Source organism: Podarcis bocagei, assembly GCF_964188305.1.
Source record: "Podarcis bocagei genome assembly, chromosome: 3".
NCBI classification, from domain to species: domain Eukaryota; kingdom Metazoa; phylum Chordata; class Lepidosauria; order Squamata; family Lacertidae; genus Podarcis; species Podarcis bocagei.
In genome coordinates, this window is record NC_138127.1 from 43,947,654 (window position 1) to 43,968,205 (window position 20,552).

Consider the following 20,552-nt stretch of genomic DNA (forward strand, 5'->3'; position numbering starts at 1 on the left):
GAGATTATTTCTCTAAGGTATTTAGTTTGTCTTTAACATTAGGAAGCAATTGAGTCGGGCAGCATCAATTCCGCGCCCTCCCCCCCCCCAAAGCTGCTACATCTTTGCTGCTTCTAAGTGTCAGTCTTCAAATTATAGAACCATCGGGCCCGAAGAGACCAGAAAATCAGGTATTCTATCTAACACACTGACTGCTGGTTCATATATTAAGGGAAATGTGGAAAAGAAGAAGCTCCAAACCAATTTATCCCAGCACTGTGCCTTCCAGATGTTTTGAATAACAGCTCTCATCAGTCTGGGTGGGAGTGATGGGAGTTGTATTAAAAAATATCTGGAAGGCACTAGGTTAGGGGGGAACGATGCAACATGTGACTCAAAGCATCACAACTGGAGTGAGAAGACTTCCAGGGATGTTTTGGGGCGCATGGATCTCAACAAGGGGAAGACATGCAGTTTCCTTTCCCCCACATCTTTGCCCATTTAGAGCCGCTTCATGACGGGTGCCAGATGGGTGGGAATGGACCAACTGATTCTGACTGGAAGTTATGAGAAAACTGAGTGCACATCATGCACTTAGAGGTGAATGACACAAGAGTTATTTGACTGTTTCTAAGAAATCTGGCATAGTCATTATCAGGGGAAATCTTGCCATCTGTATCGATTGCTGGCCATTTTTGTTTTTGCATCCAATATTTGTTTTGCAGTGGAGGAGGCTCAAACTTGTGTGAAAATTGCATTGAATACAACCTGGAGGTCTGCTCTCTAATTTAAAATATACCAGAGGGAACATGCACGTTTGCTTTCATGAATTAATCTGCATGTCTTTCCGGAATTTTGAGAAGTGCCAAATGTGAGCCGAAACATATCAAATCAACCAACGCATACCATATGCTAAATAACTTAATTTTTACATACAGTAGGAAGAGCTTTGTTTAACATAAGCATATTTTGTAAGCAGATCCGAGGGTTTGCAGAAAATCATAAACAAATCAATGTTGCACTTTTACACCATTTTTCTAGAAAGCTGCAAACCACAGGCTTGATTCTGATAACACAAAACCACATGCTTTTTAAGAGGGAGGCTATTCAATGAAGGAAGACCCCAGAGTGCAATGTAGGCTTCTTTCTGGTGGCCATCTGCATGTGTTCTGAGACTTGGTGTCTCTGTGGGTCCTGGACAAGAACGAGACATGCAAATGCTATCATTTCCTAAGGTTCAGCAGACACTTTTGATGGATGAGAAAACTGATTCAGTTTGCAATTAAAGGCAAACCTATATAAAACACTTTCTGAAACAATATGCCATCCTTCAGAATTCACACTTCTCTGAATTTTGAAAAGTAGTTTTCCAGCCAATTAATACATGCAAAAATGGTAAAGTGTACATATATTACTGAAAATAGCACACAAAACTGTATTACAGAAAACTGCTTTATAAAAATATGTAGATTGGGCAAAATTGCATTGATGTATATACCGTATTTTACCATATATAAGACGCCCCCACATGGTACCAACTCCCATATGTATTCCAAACACAGGAATTAGGAGACAGAGATTAGTCAGTCAGTGACTATATGTGGGAAGGTGTCACAGCCACTAACGAAAGTTGTTGCATGGTAAATTATTCATAATTATTCATAATTGCATTACCCAAACATTTGTTTGATATTATAATCAACATAATTTAGGTGGCTTGTGTTGTTTTTTTAAAAAAATCTGTACTGTCTCTGTTCAAGTATCATATTGCCACCAGAGTCAGAAAAGTGGGTCATGCTGTCTTCCACCATAAACAGAACAGAGCAAAATCGTGTTCAAGTGCAAAAAACAATTGTGTCCTTCTTTTGCTTGAAAACTGGTCTCTTTTCTGCAAGACATATAAACCTCCTTTGGGACAATTCAAATTAGAGTCACAGGCCAAACATAAAGACATGTCTGTGAAATCAAATCCTTTTTGCTCATTTAACATGCTTCTGTGATTTCTAGTCAAAGAAAATGAGACAAAGTTTTGCTGGCAGCCCTCTCCCTTGTATTTCAAAACCAAGGATATCAAATATCCGGGAGATGGGGGAGAGAGGGAAGTACTGAATGGATGTAGTTAAAACAAGGAGTTTTGGGTCAAGTTAATTTCCTTTTGTTCGAAGCTCCAACACTGCTCTCTTCACACTGCTTTCCAGGCCCATTAAGAGCTCTGACTGATGCTTGGCATTTTTCCTCCAAGTGCTTAGATGGGGAAACTGCAGCAGAAAGTCTGAATTAAAACTTCTGGCTGGCATTTTTACAAGCTGCAAGGGCAAGGTAGCCTCTCTACACCCTGCCTTGGACAGGGTGAATTTTAAGACAAACAGCACGGTCCCAAGATCTAGAGCAGTGTTACTACCAGCCCAGGAAGGATCCAGAGTTCCTGACCAGTAACCTACCACTACACAACAACAGCGGCTTTGGAAATGCAAGGGGAATTTAAAAAGGAGTTTGTAACTCTGCTAGTTCAACAACAACAAATGCCACTGGGCCCTAAAGTAACTCTTTGGCTATTGACCAAATAATTTGAGTAGAACACATGTAATCAAGGAACATTACCCTTTCCTTTATTTCAATGATAATAACATGTGGACCGCCGGCTTTCTTCTGCCAAGGCATTGGGTACCCAAATTAAGTAGGTGCTAGACAAACCTAAACACTTTTAAAATCTACAAATCCTTTATTCCTCCTGCCGCCTAACTAATAGTTATAGACATCATTGTTTTCCACACCCAGTAGATTGCTAATGTAAAAGGCAAATTATTTTTCAGACTTTACTACAAGGGGGTGAGAAATCTGTGGCACTCCAAATGTTGATGAACTCCAATGCACATCAGTCCCAGCATGGGAACGATAGGAGTTGGGAGTCTAGCAGCATCCAAAATGCCACAGATTACTGACCCTTGCTTTATTGGGAATAAAGAACATACACCACCTGGCTATCTTGTAATGATATGGTAAGCTCCAAAGCACCCACCTACCAAAATGCTAAAGGAATTTTCAAGTGCCATGAAAATGAGGCTATGTTTTGCAGGCACACAAATATTTGAGACAAAAATTGAGGGAATAATGCTACTGCATTATTACTCATTCTACTATTTCTAAGAGCTTCGCACAGGAGTGCTCTGTTTGCACTTTTTTAGCTTATATGAGCAATTTAACATGCATAAATAGTTCCTGGGTTTACATGAAGGTGTCTTTCACCATCCCTCTAATATATTTTGCTACTTTACAAAGGTAAAGGTAGGGAAATTCAGGTACCTATTTATCTACTTGCACTTTGACGTGCTTTCGAACTGCTAGGCTGGCTGGGACCGAGCAACAGGAGCTCACCCCACTGTGGGGATCTGAACCGCCGACCTTCTGATCAGCAAGTCCTAGACTCTGTGGTTTAACCCACAGCACCACCCGCGTCCTTTTAAAAATATATAGTAAAATGTAAATTTCATGATAATTTTTTTAAGTTGCCTATTAGTGGAATTGGGATTGAACAGGTTTAGGATGAGCACCTGCAGAAGCAAGAGAGATGAAAAATAGACTGATTCATTAATCCCTAATTGCAATACAGTATGGGGGGGGGGTTTAAAATGGCCTTTTGTTCTAACTATGATGATAGCTCTTGTTTTCAAGTCATGCTACATTTCCTTCAATATCTTTAAAAAGCACTGATATTGGGTTTTGGTAATATTAAATTTAGCTGACTGATCAGCTGCCTTTTTACTGCTTCATCAACTAAAATAGTTAATAGGTTAACAACCCTATTAAAAAAGTACTATCAACTCATATCTAAAAATGGGCAATTATGATAAGAAGCATTTCATGCTATCTTCCAAGGACAAATCCATTTATATGGTGTGGCAACACTAAATGAGACTAGTCTAAGTGGACTGTGAATGGTTAGCCTAAATATGCAACTAGGATTCTAGTTGTACTGTAATCATTCAGGATAACCTATGTGCTGAGTAAGGTATCTTCCTTCATTTCCCATTGACTATAGAGGGTATTTTCTTAGTACAGTACATGACAGCAGACTTGTCACCTGATTTCCAATGTCAATTGTCGAAGACTAGTGGTCTGTAAAGCATGAAGGAGAATATGCCCACAAAGACAGATACATGATGAAGCAGTGCAGGATTTTCTGAACAAAGGATTGGTGCTGACCTCCATATCTCTATAACTTCTACTATATGCTTTTCAATGCAGGGAGAAGAGGGTGAATGCCAAGGCGTCAAATGTAAAGGTATTAGTATTAATTCAGCTTCTATGTCAAAACCAGACTAGTTCTCTCTAGCTGTTCATGACCCACAAAAATCTATCTGCTTGTACTTATGGGTACTTTGTAACTTGTTAACTTCTTAAAAAAAGAAAGACATGGGTGTTTTTCTCAGTCACCAGTGTGAAAATTATTCAACACCTATTCTTCAGTTCTGTTGTTTCAAACCTGAAAGTACACTTGCATATGCTGAATTTAGCTGTGGAGGTTTTCATGGAAGGGATAAATTGTTGACTTTATGAAGCATCTATTGTGATGTACCATTTCTTAATAGAAGGGCAGTTAACACCTGTAAAATAATTATATCTGCCAAATGTTGTTGCCCAGAAATATAAATACACAATTGTCCCTGCCATCTGTTAATTGTACTATTTGAATTGCATCATCATATACATATTTAATTGACTTTTACAAACTTTTAAATAGCTTTCCCAAATGTAGTGTTCCTCAGTGAGGCAGAACTAGGACTGCTAAATAAGTCACTCAGAGATACTATGTGGCCCTATATGGTGGTAACCAACCATAGCCTTCCAAATTAAAGATCCAGTCAGCACTTACTAGTTTCTTGTTCTGGACACTTTGCATAACAGCAATAAAGATAAATGGGGACCAACCATCTTGGGTAATGACATCATTTGTCAAAGTCATGAACAGCTGGCACATAAATATGATGAGAAACAAAGCAGATTGTCAGGATGGATACAGAATTTGAGTTTTCTAATTGAGAGAGTGTCTTAAGCAGCAGGAAGGGTAATGGTATTCAAACACACAGCTTATTGAATGTTTCTTATAGGAAACTACAGTTTAGGAATTCATGTTAGATGCTCCACATGCATCTTGTAGAAGAAAGAACACCTTAAAAATGAAGTCATTCTTTCAAATATATCTATTCAAAGAAACAAACATCAGATGTTACCACAGTAAATGGTGGCTAGGTAATTTTAGGTGGCTTCAACACACTGTAGACACAATGAGAGTAGTTTTTCAGTTGCATGGAGTGGGCACCTGAGTAACTATGGTGACATGCAGTAATGTGATTCACACATAGATCTCACTTTGCAGTGGAGAAGGAGAAAATAGTGACCAAATGCACATGCAGTGCTGTAGCTCTGACTTTTTTTAGAGCTGAGGCAGCCAAAGTGCTTTGCTGCTAAAGAGACAATATAATCTAGATATTTTAACTGCATTTAATGACTTAGAAATTCAGCATATTTAAGCACACATTTTGCTGTGTGATGGTCATGTTTGACATTCCTTTGGCTGCTTCACACACCGTCCTCCCCAGAGATACAACTTCTGCCCATGTATTTTTTGAAAGCTTTAAACCAGTCGAGTACATTAGTTTTGTATGGATCTGGAGGGGTGGGAGTGGGCAACCTGGAGGAAATGAAAACAGCATTTTGCCATTTATTTTAATATGCAATATGTGTGTCATCAGATAAATCCACGCTATGGCAACAATTGTCTTGCTAATCCTAAATATAGAAGGCCAGTAGGAGAGCCCAGCAAGAAGTGTTAACAATGCCAAGCTGCATTAGTTTCTCCAACTGTGAGGAATTTTTCAATATCAACAGTATTGAAATTAAATTGCAACTTAGGTCAAAAGCTTCAAGATAGCTTAGTGACAGAATATTATATCCTTAATTAATTCTATCTAAATTTGATCAAGGGTTTTGTGTGTGCATGTTATTTAAGCACCCATCTTTTCATTACTGGGCTTTAGGTTCCTATTTTGATCAAAAGTTACAGATATTTAATTTCCTGAGTTTAATTAATCTGTTTTTCCCCCTTCTGTTTTGTGAGGAAAAGGTCTGTTAAATACATGCAAGTTCCAACACAGGTCAGAACACCTTCCAGTCAGGTCACAGGACTCTCAAGAGTAGCTTGAGGACAGCGTAGTCCACTTGCATAGGGCTCTGCAGCATGTGCATATCAGCACACAAATGCATTATTGCCAATGCAACACATGTGGGCACAGCGACACCACTGATGCCATCCGCTGCAAAACCTCTGAGCTCAGTTGAATTCAGATGCTCCCTGCCTCCTTGATCATGGTGGTTACCTTCCTCCTCAACAAGTACAGTGGTACCTCGGGTTAAGTATTCAATTCGTTCCGGAGGTCCATACTTAACCTGAAACTGTTCTTAACCTGAAGCACCACTTTAGCTAATGGGGCCTCCTGTTGCTGCTGCTGCTGCACCGCCGGAGCACGATTTCTGTTCTCATCATGAAGCAAAGTTATTAACCTGAAGCACTACTTCTGGGTTAGCGGAATCTGTAACCTGAAGCGTATGTAACCCGGGGTACCACTGTATATTAAGCCGAAGAAGGAAGTTGCAAGAGTAGTGCTCTTCCCAGTTCCTCTTTCAGCTCTGTGACTGGAATTCAGTGCTGTCCTAAAGTGATTGTTCCATCAGTCCAAGTATTTCTGCTAGCCAGAATGAACTAGTGGGAGTTATTGCACTGACCTGTTAGCCCAACAACTGCCCAATGTGCTTTCAATGTGCTATGGGATCTATTTTTGTATGCATATACTTTGGAAAAGTAAAGGTTGTGAGTGTGTGCTCTCTCTTTCTGCATCTTTTGGGCTGCTGGGGGGTTTTGGGGGGAGAGACAGTTGACAAGACAAGGGGATGCTCCTAGCACAGTGCATTATTTCACTGGTCCATTGGCTAAATTAAAATGAGCAAAGTGGCCTTCTGAAGTGCACACCTTCATTTTGAAACAGAAGCCTGAAGTCACTGGAGAATTAATGTGCAGAAATCCAGTATACTTTCTTTATTTAGAAGTCGGAAGCAAGTGCTATGTGTCACGCACATATTATTCGGTATGACAAACAGTCTGTTCTCTCCTTCCCAACAATTTTTCCATCGGCCACAGGGGGAAATCCCTTCTAGCTGAATGCAGACACCCAAAACTGCTACTGTGGATTAAAGATTCTCTAATCATCAAATCTTTTTATAGTTAAGAGTGGCAGAAAATGCTGGCACCCATTCAGACTGTGAAAGATAAGCCACTGTGTCCAATTATGGCCACAATCCAAACTCTGTGCCAGGCACAAAAGCATAACACACCCTTGCTTTCCTTGCTGACTTAACATGAAATACTAGGATAAAGAAAGAGAACCAACTGCAGAGTACTATGAATGTTCCAGATAGTCTCTTATCCTGGAGAGAAATATAGGAAACTGCCTTGTTTATCTATTTAGCTTAGGATTGCCTGCACTGACCAACAGATTTCAGGCAAACACCAGTGTGGTGTAGTGGTTAAGAGCGATAGACTCGTAATCTGGGGAACTGGGTTCGCGTCTCCGCTCCTCCACATGCAGCTGCTGGGTGACCTTGGGCCAGTCACACTTCTCTGAAGTCTCTCAGCCCCATTCACCTCACAGAGTGTTTGTTGTGGGGGAGGAAGGGAAAGGAGAATGTTAGCCGCTTTGAGACTCCCTAGGGTAGTGATAAAGCAAGATATCAAATCCAAACTCTTCTTCTTCCAAATTTAAAGGCACACAGTAAATTAGAGGGACACAAAGCACTAGTCGTCCATTTTAACCTGTCCTGCCTCCTCAGACTTAAGAGTGTACAACCCAAGATCCTTTAATTCAGAGGCACCTAACCTGTGGTACTCCAGATGTTGCTCAACTGCAGCTCCCATCAGCCCTAGCCAGCACAACCAAAGGCCAGGAGTGATTGGAAGCTGTAGTTCAGAAACTTCAAGAGGACCATGGGTAAGCTATCCCAGGTTTAACCTCAAATACTAGGACCAGGACTCTTACACATGAAAAGAGATCACTCAGTCAATTGGTTATAGCTCCTTAGCTATTATTCTTTTTGAATCTATGCCTCAAACACAGTCTTTGCCCAGCCTAGAGTTGCAGCTTACAATATCTGGAGGGCAACAGGTTGTTGAAGGTACTCAATATGAACGCAGATTTTAAAAAAGCCTTTGGACACCTACAAGGACAATAGGACAACAGTGGACAATATTTCTATTCCAGAGAAAGGAAAACAAAGATATAATAAGCTGCATGGAATAATTTTTACTCCCAGTCCCAAAAATTAAAGTACAATTAACCATTTAAACAAAAAAATCTCCTTACCTCAAATTTAATAATGCCAAATTAGAGCCCACTAATGCTGTGATAATGTCTTATAATTGAATTCTGCGGCTCCAAGCTGTGTCATTAGCTGTTCCCTTTCACTCCAGTCTTTCCCCTGAAGTAAAATATTATCCTGCCTAATAGTTTGTGTATAAAATATTTAAATAAATCAGGCCCATTTATGCATATGCATTCTTTCCTTAAAGGTCACACCAGCTTTTCAGCCAAATAATTACAAAGCACTACACGCAGTTAAATTTTGGTTCAGTAATTTAAGGGAAAGCACTCAAGAGCTTACCCAAGAAGCTATATATTAAAGGGCAAGGCTAAAAGCATTTGTCAAACTTAAACAAATTAGTCCTATGTTACTGCTCATCCTGCTAAGTTCTGCTACTTTCAATTTTGTCCCAAATGTTATGTCCCTAAACAGCTGCTGTGTGTGGCATGCTGGGGAAAAACATTCTGCATCTCATAATCATTGTAGTTCTAGGGCAAGTTTGTCACAGCTGCTATTTAGATTCACAAGTGCATGCATGTACAACTGACTTGGTGTTTAGACTACAGAATCATCAAGCTTTAAGAGTACATATATCTTTGGCCTGAACATTAATTGTAAATATGATTTGCATGCAACACTGAATCATAGTTTAGTGTTATGAGCATTTGCTACAGCAAGCCTTGGGCTTGCACATCACTGTTATGAAATGCTCTTGCCTTGAGAGGTTTATCTATGCTGACTCTGCTCTCTTCTCTTTTGGGTGCCAAGTGAAGGCATTTCCCCTCTAGGTCTTTTATTACTTTTAATATTTGGGGGGGTATCACTATTAGTATTATTCTGGAAACCAAATGTACTTTTGCTTCATTGTGCTGTGGCTGCTTCCCAATAACTCAGTCTGTCTTGCTTTAGAGCTACTTGAAACCCTTAAGTGTTTAAGATAATATAAAAATTATGTAAGGAAAACAAAGGAAACTGTGCTATGTGTTCCTATGGGGGTTCCTTAACAAGGGGAGGAAGCTTGCAATTAAAGGGCACCAGGATCAAAATGCAGCTCAGCCTGCTATTATTGCTAGTCTACCTTCTCTCTTGCAAAGACAGCAGATATGTTTTATTGGATAATATTAATGTCAAGGGCCAAAGGCAGACTGACAAGACCAATTAGATGCTTGCTCTGTTTGAAAAATGGAAGGCATTGCTGGCACTGTCCACTCCAAAACTTTTGTGATATATTTCTACCACCGTTTCTCAAACCTTCTCATAAAAAATGTAGTGGAAAAGAAATAAGTGGAAGTAACTGGCAATCAGAACAGTATCGGAAACTCTTCAGCCATTGAAAACAACAATCTATACACTTGCGTTTCATTCATGAGTGATGATACCAAGAGGAGAGGAATTTGGAGCAAAAACACAAAAAGCGCAACACAAATTCATTCATTTCCAGTTTTGAAATTCAAATTGAGCAGCCTGCAGAGAAGCTGATAAGCTCTCTAGCAGAGTATAAAGTCTACATAGGCCTTAAGATCTAGCACAAGTGTATTATGTATAATGAAGTAAAATGAATAAATAGCATCCAGGTTGAACAAATCCAGCACTACTTCCACCCAAGCAAGCGAGACCAAGGCAAAACTATAGAGTTATGAATACAAATCTCTCAAAAACTGCATAAATATTTCATCCCCCCCCCTCAAGAACAGTTGCCGAAGAACCAGATACATCATTATTTAAAAACACAACATAAAGCAGACCAGCTGGCAATGGCTTTTCTGGAACAGAGTGTTTCAGGTAGAAGAAAAACTGTTCTCCGCCCTGCCCACTCTGCCTCTACTTACCGGTGAAAAAAAGGTCCTGCAACTACTGTTAACATAAGAACAGTCCTGCTGGATGAATCCAAAGGCCTGTCTAGCCCAACATGCTGTTCTCCAGTGGCTAACCAGATGCCCATGGGAAACCCACAATAACAGCACTCTCCCCATTTGTGATTCACTGCAGTCTACCGTTTGTGCCCAAGGTGTCCACCCAATTTTGCTGTGAGTATGTGCTTATGATGGAGAAGACAGCACATGGCAATAGTCAACCCTACGCCCCCTGCTCTTGATGTAAATCTTGCTCAACCTAGCCCATTAAATAGCCGCTGGGTGTGAGAGGGCAGAAAGGGAGGGGAGGGAAGGAGAGGATGAATGGCCCACCGCTGATAGAATTGGGCTTAATCAGCTTTAACTGCTCTGTCTGTGAACCTCAATGTGGTTCTGTAATGATAAAATGTTATCGGGGGAAATTATGAGAGGTGGGAAGAAGAGAGAGAAACTTTTCTTGATTCATCGGGCGGGGGATAGAAATAGAATTCCACAAAGTTGCCTTTGCTGTCCTTCATTCAGTGACTACCTTTCAACCACCGTAATGTCAAAAGCCTGAATTGATTTTAGCAGCGAATTTATCTTTAGGGCTGTCACCAAGATAAATAATATCGTCCTTTATAAACAGAAATAGAGGATTTATTCAGAGGAATTTCTTGCATCTGTATGTGCTGCATTTTGAAGTTTTAAAAAATGTATTTAAAATGTGTGCTCTGGAATTCTGAGAGCCTGCCCACAAGAAAATGGAAAGTGGAAAAACAAACAGCAATTGTCATTCTCTTAAACTTTTCAGGTGAACTTGTGACAAATAACCTGTTAATTTTATAAACTTTTCCATATCCTAAATATTTACCAGGTGAATCAGATCTTAATTTAAAAAAAGGACCCTGCCAACCTTTGCCTGTCTCTTGTTCCCTTTATTTCTCTCCATGACCCCCCACTTTCTCCCCTGGCTGGGAAAGGTTCCACTTTGTTAGCTGTCCCCAACCTGAGGTGATGGCAGAGGTGGCAATGGCAACAGGCAAGGGGGCATGTAAAGAAGATCCAAACTGCTGGGCTCTTCTGATGGTCTGTTCCACTGCAAAGGCACACTTGAAGTGTGGCTGAAGAATGCTCTGCAAACCCTCATTTCTTCCCCAGGCCACTGCCCCTCAGCATCCCTGGTCTGCATTCTCCCCAAATGCCTGCCTAGACTTTGCCCTTGCACTGCAATAAAGTCTCTTGCTTGCCTGCGCAGCTGTAGATGTGTGCATGTGGTGAAACGTCTGACAGCATAGTTAGAATACTGCTTATTGTACTAAGGTAAGAGTCAGATTTATTACCTCATCCACAAGGGAATGCAGTCCAGAAGGTTCATGCCTTCTGTTCTTCCACAAGACCCTTAAGAAATGTATGTCTTAATTAAAGTCAATAGTCAAGCATTACATGCAGTAATAGCCTTATCTTAAGAGCTACTTCTAAATGGAATTTCAAAGGGATGTTCCTTAAGATGCATGTCACTCTGGTAGAGTTACATGCTTAGTTATTTCACAGCAAAGATGTAGTCCTAAGCAACCGCTGAGCTGCTTCCAAGCAGCCCTTTCATGTGGAACAAACATTCAGGGATCTGCCTGCACAATATCCAGCACCAATCCTACAGAGGCAGGAAATGAGAATGTTGCAAAATATTTACAAAAATGAAAACCAGTACATTTATAAATATTGTTGTGCAACGAAGTGCACAAATCACAATAACGTCTTACATGAATTCTTAACTTCAGCCTGAATCTTGCCTGCTCTACAAGCTGCTTAGAGGTTTTGATGATTACGCAGTATATAAATCCTGCTTAATAAAAATCATCATCACCACCTACATTTTATGTGTATGCCGCCTTTCCACAGTTAAAAACAATGCTCAAGGTGTCATACAACATGACAAGATTTACACAATTACAAAAGTCAAACAATAGACCACATCAAAAACATACACAACCAGATGGAAAACAATTTCCACATAAATCAAAATCTAAAACTAAGAATACAGTATTGATATCACAGTTGAAAATTACATAGGTAAAAAATAACAGCAATTAAAAAAAACACACAGCAAAAACGGAGCCCTCTCTGCCTAGCAACAGCAGTGGCAGTAGCAATGGTCCTTTATGGAGCCTGTCAGGCCCCGTCCTAGGCCAGGTGGTGAGTGGCAGGACTGGGGCCCTCAGTTGTTGAGCAGGGGAGTCCAAATAAATGCTCATTCACCCCTCATGCCAGGGGTAGCCAACACGGGACCATCCAGATGTTTCTGGACTAGAACTCCCATCATCTATGCTGTCTGGAGATGACAGGAAGTTCAACCACATCTAAAGGGCACCACATTAACTACCCTTGTCAAGATAGCCCCTCCAGACTTCCATTGGCTCTAACACCCTGCAGAGGCAACTTCTCTTGTAGACTAGACACTACCTGCATCCCCTGGGAGCCTTAGGCTTCCACAGAACTGGAAAGGTTTGGTACAGAATGAGGCAAGTGGCCCGTACTGCGTGCAACCATTTAATTTAATGACCTGGAGAGAACATTTGTTGTTGTTTCCTGTGAGTAGAGCCATCCTACAGATCTTTATTATTAGGTTTCTTTAGAGATGGGGATATCATCCACAGGCACTTTCTGTGGGCATTATATGGTTCTGTTTGATGTTATCAAAGAAACTTGTTTAAGCACATTGTTGAGGAACAAGAACTGGGACAAGTGCAGCGAGGCCTTTGATTCAAGTCACCTGTTTGGCATTCCATTTGTTTGTAATGCTTTATCTCCCTTGAGGCAGTAATGTGATGTCTACATTGGAAATTGAGATAGTGGAATGAAACTTGGTATGCAGGCTTCGGGCAGTGTTCAGATGTAAAATGTAGATCCCCAGCTCTCTCTTTCTACTTGTCTAATTGGACAAGAAGAATATGTTGGAGACATTACAGAAATAAGATTACATGCTGTATCAGCCATACTTTTACAAGCTTTTTGGTTTTCTTCAACTAAATGGTTAAAAGAGGAAACTTGCAATGTCAGGTCTCCTTTATTGTTTGCAAAAACTCTTATTCGATCCATGTTTAGCGGAAACAGTTACAAATGCATGTTCAAAATATACAAATCTTACTTTATTTTGTGCACATCTGTTTTAGTCTGAAATGCCTCACTTGGAGTACTGTGTTCAGTTCTGGGCACCACAATTGTAAGAAGGATGTTGACAAGCTGGAATGTGTACCAAGGACGGCAAACAAGATGATCAAGGGTCTGGAAACCAAGCCTTATGAGGAACAGTTGAGGGAGTTGGGCAGGTTAGCCTGGATAAGAGGAGACTGAGAGGAGATATGATAGCCATCCTCAGATATCTAAAGGGCTGTCACATGTAAGAGGGAGCAAGCCTGTTTTTTCCTCCTACATAGGGTAGGAACTGAACCAATGGATTCATATTACAAGAAGGGAGATTCCGGCAAAAATCAGGGAAAAACTTCTGACAGTAAGAGCTCTTTGACAGTGGAATGTGGTGGTATCTCCTTCACTAGAGGTTTTTAAGCAGAGGTTAGATGGCCATCTGTCCTGGATGCTTTAGTTGAGGTTCCTGCATTGCAGAGGGTTGGACAAGACCCCCGGGGTCTCTTCTAACTCTACAATTCTATGACTATATGATTCCAAAACTACTTCAATCCTACTGGTGGCATCAATAAGATTAAGCCAACTTAAATGAAATAGACATTTTTAAAATTTAAAATTAACAAAGCAATATATTTCCATTATTTCAAAAAGCATTCAGAGCCCCCAGTTTTTAAACATTAATTATTAAGGTACCCAAAATAGTTTCACAACTTACAACAAAGATAACACAGTGCCATGAAATGCCAAAACAACTCAAACTGCCTCCTTTCTGTGCTGTGAGAACTGAAGTCTGACAAAATTCAAGTGCTCATATATTCAAGCTAGAAGACACTGTGCTTACTCAAGCAATTCCCCTGCCTTTGATCATGGCTTAAATATTAGCCAGGTTGATCTTTTGCCCTTCCTTCCAAAAAGAATTGTGGATAAATAAAGCTAGAAGCTTTTATCCAGGAAATAACATTTGTTTCAGCCATCCAACCTGGCAGCAACAACCCTGGAGTCCTGCACTCAACTCCAGAGTAGATGGCAACTCCAGGAGTACCTGGCAGAATCTCAAAGAAGCTTGGCACTGGTTGCATGATGATGAGCAGGAGGCTGAAAATTCCCTTATTCTCCCGCCTTCTCCAGCCAATTGGCAGGGGTGGGGGAGATTGACTCAGCTAGGCACAATACATAGGGCTGTTCTATTATACTAAGCCACAAGTCCAACTCTTTTCACAGACCAGGAAGCTCACCACAAGTGGTTGGTTTCTTGGAACTCACACTAAGAGATCATATCGTCCTTTTCCCTACACTGTGTACTCTGCTACATTTAATCCTCACGCCAGCTGCAGAGAAACCCTCACACCCCAGATGTAATGTCACTATCTAATGTCATATCAGATATAATGTTCCTAGATCAGCTGGCTATGGTGTGTGGTAACCACGTCCACACAGCCAACCCGCAAAGGCACAGCAGTTACTTAGTAAGAAATACTAAGCACATGGTCTTGCAAACATACATTGGAAGCAAATTACAACTGCAGTATTAAGCAGTTTTTCTGATGCAATTTGCAGTAGTAATTGAACCTTCTTCATAATGCTTAAATCTAAACTAAGATAAGAAACTATATATGATGGGTATACTACACAATTACATAATGTGCATATTCAGAAATTACTGCTTTCAGTTGTGAAAACTGTATCAATTGTTGAGGATAATTAAAGATATAGATTTTGAACTCCTGCAGTTGATAATTTGTACTTCTTTTCAACCTGTTCCCTTATTTCCATCATGAGATGGTTAGAAACAATTTATTCCAATTTCTGTTGGAGTTCAATTTTTCTAGTAATCTTCATTGTGTTGAAAATTAGTTTTTGTCATCACAATCATACTTTCCTGACTTTGAAGAAAATTGAGCAGAAATGCCAGTGAAATATATGAAACATTTTCAAGTGTCAGTAAAAATCATGACAATATCTGGCAGGAATGACAGTTTGTTTATTTTTTTAAGTATTTTGATTAAATATGGAGTTGCCATATTTTAGTTTTAATATATGGAATATATGGAGTTTTATTTTAGGAATTTTTAAATAAAAATGGCTTTTTTAAAAGTTACCCAAAATTGCAAAGAGAAAAAGGAAACTAATCACTTGTACCATGATCCAAAGCATCTGCATCAAGGTATTTGCTTACCATAGCAATATACCATCACAGTTTGAGTCACCGCAATGGCTTAGCAGATGGCACATTGAAACTCCATTCTAAGCAGTTGTGTGCTGCCACAGCTAGCTTGAGATCACAGCTATTAACCAGATCACCGTGCTGTGTACTGTGTACTGAGATCAAAGCCTCTTATTCCTCAGTGTAGCTGGCAAGTGGAGCGATTGAGAGAATGGACACCATCCATTCAAAACGTAGCACTTTCAAACCCATTGGCTTTAATTGCATGCATTTCTTGACACACTTAAGATAAAGTCCTGTTAAGTACAATCAATCTGTTACACACCTTGTTACACACACAACACTGCACTTGATGGGTCCACTGGCATGGGTGTGGCTAGGGGGGACAGGGAGGGGCAGCTGCCTCCCTAAATCAATATAAATAAATAAAAATACATAGCAAACTGAGATTCTGCCCCCCAAAAACAAAAATCCTGGCTATGCCCATGTCCACTGGCATGCTTTTAATTTACTAAGCAAGACTCCCTTAACAGGATCTCTCCACAAAGGTCAGTCATGCCTTAACTGTTAAGTGATATGAGTGTGCATTTCTGATTAACAATGTAAGTAGCAGGATTATATTTAATTCCATTTACAAATCACTTACGGTAAACTATTTCAAAGCAATTAGATCAAAATCCACTTAGGCCAGCATTCCTTACAACCAGAAAAAGCAGGCAGTCTACCATAAATCAACTAGTGCCTCTTCTCACCCCTGTTGTAGGGCATTTAACCCCACGAGGTATTTTCCCAAAGCAGCTTTCTGATTTTGGCTATCTATGTCATATAACACTATGAGCTAAGATCAAAACTGATAAGCTCACCATTTTGGGGGTCCTCCTAAAAAAAAAGCTCAATATGGCTAATAAAGGTAAAGGGACCCCTGACTATTAGGTCCAGTCGCAGATGACTCTGGGGTTGCAAGCTCATCTCGCTCTATAGGCCGTGGGAGCCGGTGTTTGTCCGCAGACAGCTTCCGGGTTATGTGGCCAGCATGACTAAGCCGCTTCTGGTGAACCAGAGCAGTGCACGGAAACGCCATTTACCTTCCCGCTGGAGCGGTGCCTATTTATCTACTTGCACTGTGTGCTTTCGAACTGCTAGGTGGACAGGAGTGCTAGGTGGACAGGCAACCCTAGGATAGATTAACTCTGATTCAGTGTGTGGTCCTCGTGCTCACAGTATGTCTGCCATTGTGCTCACCACCAGTATGGACGCCCAAGATCCTCTGTGATGAAGATTCCCTCATCTTAGTGAAGTATCACAGACACATGTGCAGATCTGCTGCTACTACTGAAGTCAACTTAGGAAGTTTTACTGCATGAGAAGTCTAGGTGTTTTCTCGAAGTGCATTTTGGCATACTGGACTGGAGAAATGTGTAATAAAAGTGGATTCATGCAGGCAAAGCACTGAAGAACCAAATGTGAATGATAAATCTAATTTCTATCTATGTCTTGTCACTAATGTGGCTTAGTCCATAAGTGAAAATATCTGGATCTAATAGGGTAGGGTTACTAATATGGTAGGGCTGAGGCATAGCTATTTTTTCTTTTTTCAAGAAAAAAGGTGCCAGTACTTACCATTGTTACATACAACTTTTAAGATTTTGGAGGGGGAGGGGAGGAAGGTGCTGGTACTGCATACCCTTGAATACCCGGGGGGGGGGAGCACTAGGCGTGGGGGCTATACAGTGGTACCTCTGGTTACGTACTTAATTCGTTCCGGAGGCCCGTTCTTAACCTGAAACTGTTCTTAACCCGAAGCACCACTTTAGCAATTGGGGCCTCCCGCTCCTGCCGCGACACCGCTGCACAATTTCTGTTCTCATCCTGAAGCAAAGTTCTTAACCTGGGGTACTATTTCTGGGTTAGCGGAGTGTGTAACCTGAAGCGTCTGTAACCCGAGGTACCACTGCATTGTATGGGAGCCCTCTGGGAAACCTCTCTTTCTAACTACATCCAACTTTACCCTCACTGCACTTGTGCTACAGGCCCAGCTTGCCTTGCAACACAAGAAACACAATAAAAACCTATAACAAAGATGTAAAAAAATACAGCAACAATTATGCTCTTCCTGCCAGTTGGTAATATTTCTCCTGAACTTGGCTAGAACACCAATCCTCTTGAAAGAAAGAAAAAGAATCTACTGCAGGAATGTTGGCCAAGTGTCATACTTCATATTAACTTTGAGAGAGTGATTCATGGCAACTAGAAGTTTACCTTTCACTGTACTTCAGAAACAAGATCTCATAAGTGCACTGCCTGATAATTGGTAACCCGACTCGCTACCCACAGATTTGCAGCCATGTGCAAACAAAGTTCAGCTGACTAAAGTGACTATCCAAAATACAATACTCAAGTTAGCTGCTGCCAGATTCAGCTCCAACATAGTTCAAAAGTCCAACCTGATCTAGATCACTGAAAGGAAGAGAGGAAACATTAATTGTTTTCGTTCTATCTCATGCCTTATTGCACTTCAGGAAAAATGAGTAACAACACAATGGTTGATTTCACCGAGGATTCGTTTTTAGCAGTTAGCCCCTATATTTTATCGCTCAGTAGTATGGTCATCCCATTTATTAAGAGAAAGAAGCTTTGTATCAGTTTTAAACATAAGCCACAAAAAACCCTGCATGAAGAACTTCTTAGGTTCAGTTCATGGCTTGGAATTTTGCTGTGCCCAAGACCCTGGGAAAACTACTACTGGGTGGAGCAGATAGCAAGCACAGAACTAGAGAGACCAATGGTATGAGGACCAAGTTACACATTATGCTACTTGCATGGTTGTGTTTAACATGCAGGGTTGGGGGAAGAAGCAGGATTGAAACTGTGGTGTCCAGGCAGTGGCAGCACCAGAAATAAAATACTGGGGAGGGCATAAAAATGCATTTCTATGGGTGCCAATATCTGAAAAGCTCAGTTCAGTCTAATATTATGGCTAACAAATCAAAACTAAAACATAACAGACATCCCCACCCTGGTACTGCCTGATGTTTTGGACTACAACTCATCATAATCATCTCTGGCCTTTGTTCATGCGAGCTGGGGCTGATGGGAGTTGTAGGAGGGCACCACGTTGTGGAAGGCTACATTATGAATGTGGTTACAATTGCCACATTAAAGAAAAAAATACAGATAGAAACCAAAATGATGTGACATGAAAAATGGCTTCCCTTCAAGTAACTACAGGGGTCCGGCAACAAAGAGGTGAAAATTACCCATGCAACCCTGCTGCCAGCAGCATGTGCCTATTACACTATTCAGTTCAAACACTTTCAGAGGAGTGTGCTGGACAGGACAAGACAAAGCGGTTTGCAATGAGGACAAACTTCCAGAGTTTGAAATATCTTGATTAGTAGAACAAATGACTTCAAAACAAGAAAAATGGTGGTTCAAAGGAGCACTTTGGACCAGAATTCAAATCTGAAAGAAATAAAATGTTGACTAATGAGTTATTGAGAGTTAATGTGTTAGAAGGCCTATGTGGATTGCCAAGTACATTTCCAGTATCTTATCATGATTTATCGTAATCAGCAATGAGCTGAAACTACCAGACTCCAATTAATTTGCTTCCTATGTCAAATTGCACGGGAGGAGGGGGACAGAAGGGTGGTCCCACTACAGGATTTGAATACAAAGTATGAGGTAAAGAAAATGATCTATTGGCTCCAACATTACTGGCACCATTAGCTTAAATTTCAACTTAAAATCACAAATACAGAGCTACAGGTATGATTTAGGAATGTTGGATGCAACACAGTAGGCAATAAATTATTTGGGGTTTTCTTTCGAAAGTATATCTACTTAGAATTAAGACCCAATAATCTTATTGCCTCCTTTAGACTAATTGGAACAACTCCCTCTCACGGGGGAGGTGTCAACAACTGCCCTTAGACTCTTGGCAAGTCCACCTCTGGCTGCCTTAACCAAACAAGGAGGAGAAGAGGTATGTGCACAGGTGATTATGGTTTTACATCTCCAAGTATCCCATCTACAGTACTTGGACTGTACAAATAGAAAAATGTCCACAGCATTAGGATAAACAGGCAAGGACAAATTTGCTTTGCCCCAGCTATGGGAGTCTTCCCCAGATATTGGGTGCCCAGATATCGTTGGACTACAACTCCTGTTACCACTGGCCCTGCTGGCTAGGAAAGATGAGGACTGCACCCTATCAGGGGACCCAAGATTTAGGAAAGCTGCTCAGTGGTGTCTAATTCAGAATGAATATGGACAACCTTAGCCACAAAGTCCTTTACAAACCAGACACAATGGGTGACTGTAGTGGACTTCTTCAACAATTTGTGGGCTAAGATCTAACAGTCTAATGAATGTTTTTTCAGGTCTGTGTACCATACTCTGAAAAGTCTCATGTTTTTCTGTTTGATTCTGAAATCTCTTCAGTCATCAAGTAACCCAGTAGCATTACTGAGATAGGAAAGTAAAGAAACAACAGTTAACTCTACTTTTTCCACCAGTATTTAGGTCACCATGATGTATGTATCAGGGCTGGTAGTTTCTTTTGCATTTAGAGAAAATAAGCAACCACCTCGTCTTTCAAATGTTTCGTATCCTTCACAGGAAATTACCAACAATAAGTTGGCTATATCACATGCACAGAAATCCAACCTATTGTCTCTCTCTATCAACCCGGATCATTATTTTCCTTAAGCAGCCAAGGTCTGATACTACTTGATCACTTGACCAGTACCCCCTAACTCTCTGCCTTTTTCTCTTTTCTTCCTATCTGCTCAAACCAACCTCTACCTGCAGAAAGGTGAGACAAAAGAAACAGCATCAAAGAAAAGCTCGAGGGAAAGCATACAAATTATATATTATTCAGTGCCAGCTGAAAAGTAAACATTCAGTGTGTGACACAGAATTAGGTTAAAGGTGGGAAGAAGGGGAGAGGAAATTTGCTTTCCAGACCCATATGATTTGAAAAGGTCTGGCATTAAGGAAAAAATAATCTAAAAAGA

General features: G+C 40.6%; 1 protein-coding gene and 1 long non-coding RNA gene across 12 annotated transcripts in view; one reads left to right on the plus strand and one right to left on the minus strand.

Moving 5' to 3' along the window:
* The window catches only part of PTPRK (protein tyrosine phosphatase receptor type K), a 335,265-nt gene that overhangs the window by 98,432 nt on the left and 216,281 nt on the right, over positions 1-20,552 (minus strand). The gene's annotated exons all lie outside the window — the stretch shown is intronic.
* LOC308583669 lies at positions 86-11,476 on the plus strand. Its single transcript, XR_014006332.1, has 3 exons — positions 86-170; positions 4,225-4,261; positions 11,207-11,476. It is a non-coding gene; the product is annotated as an uncharacterized lncRNA (long non-coding RNA).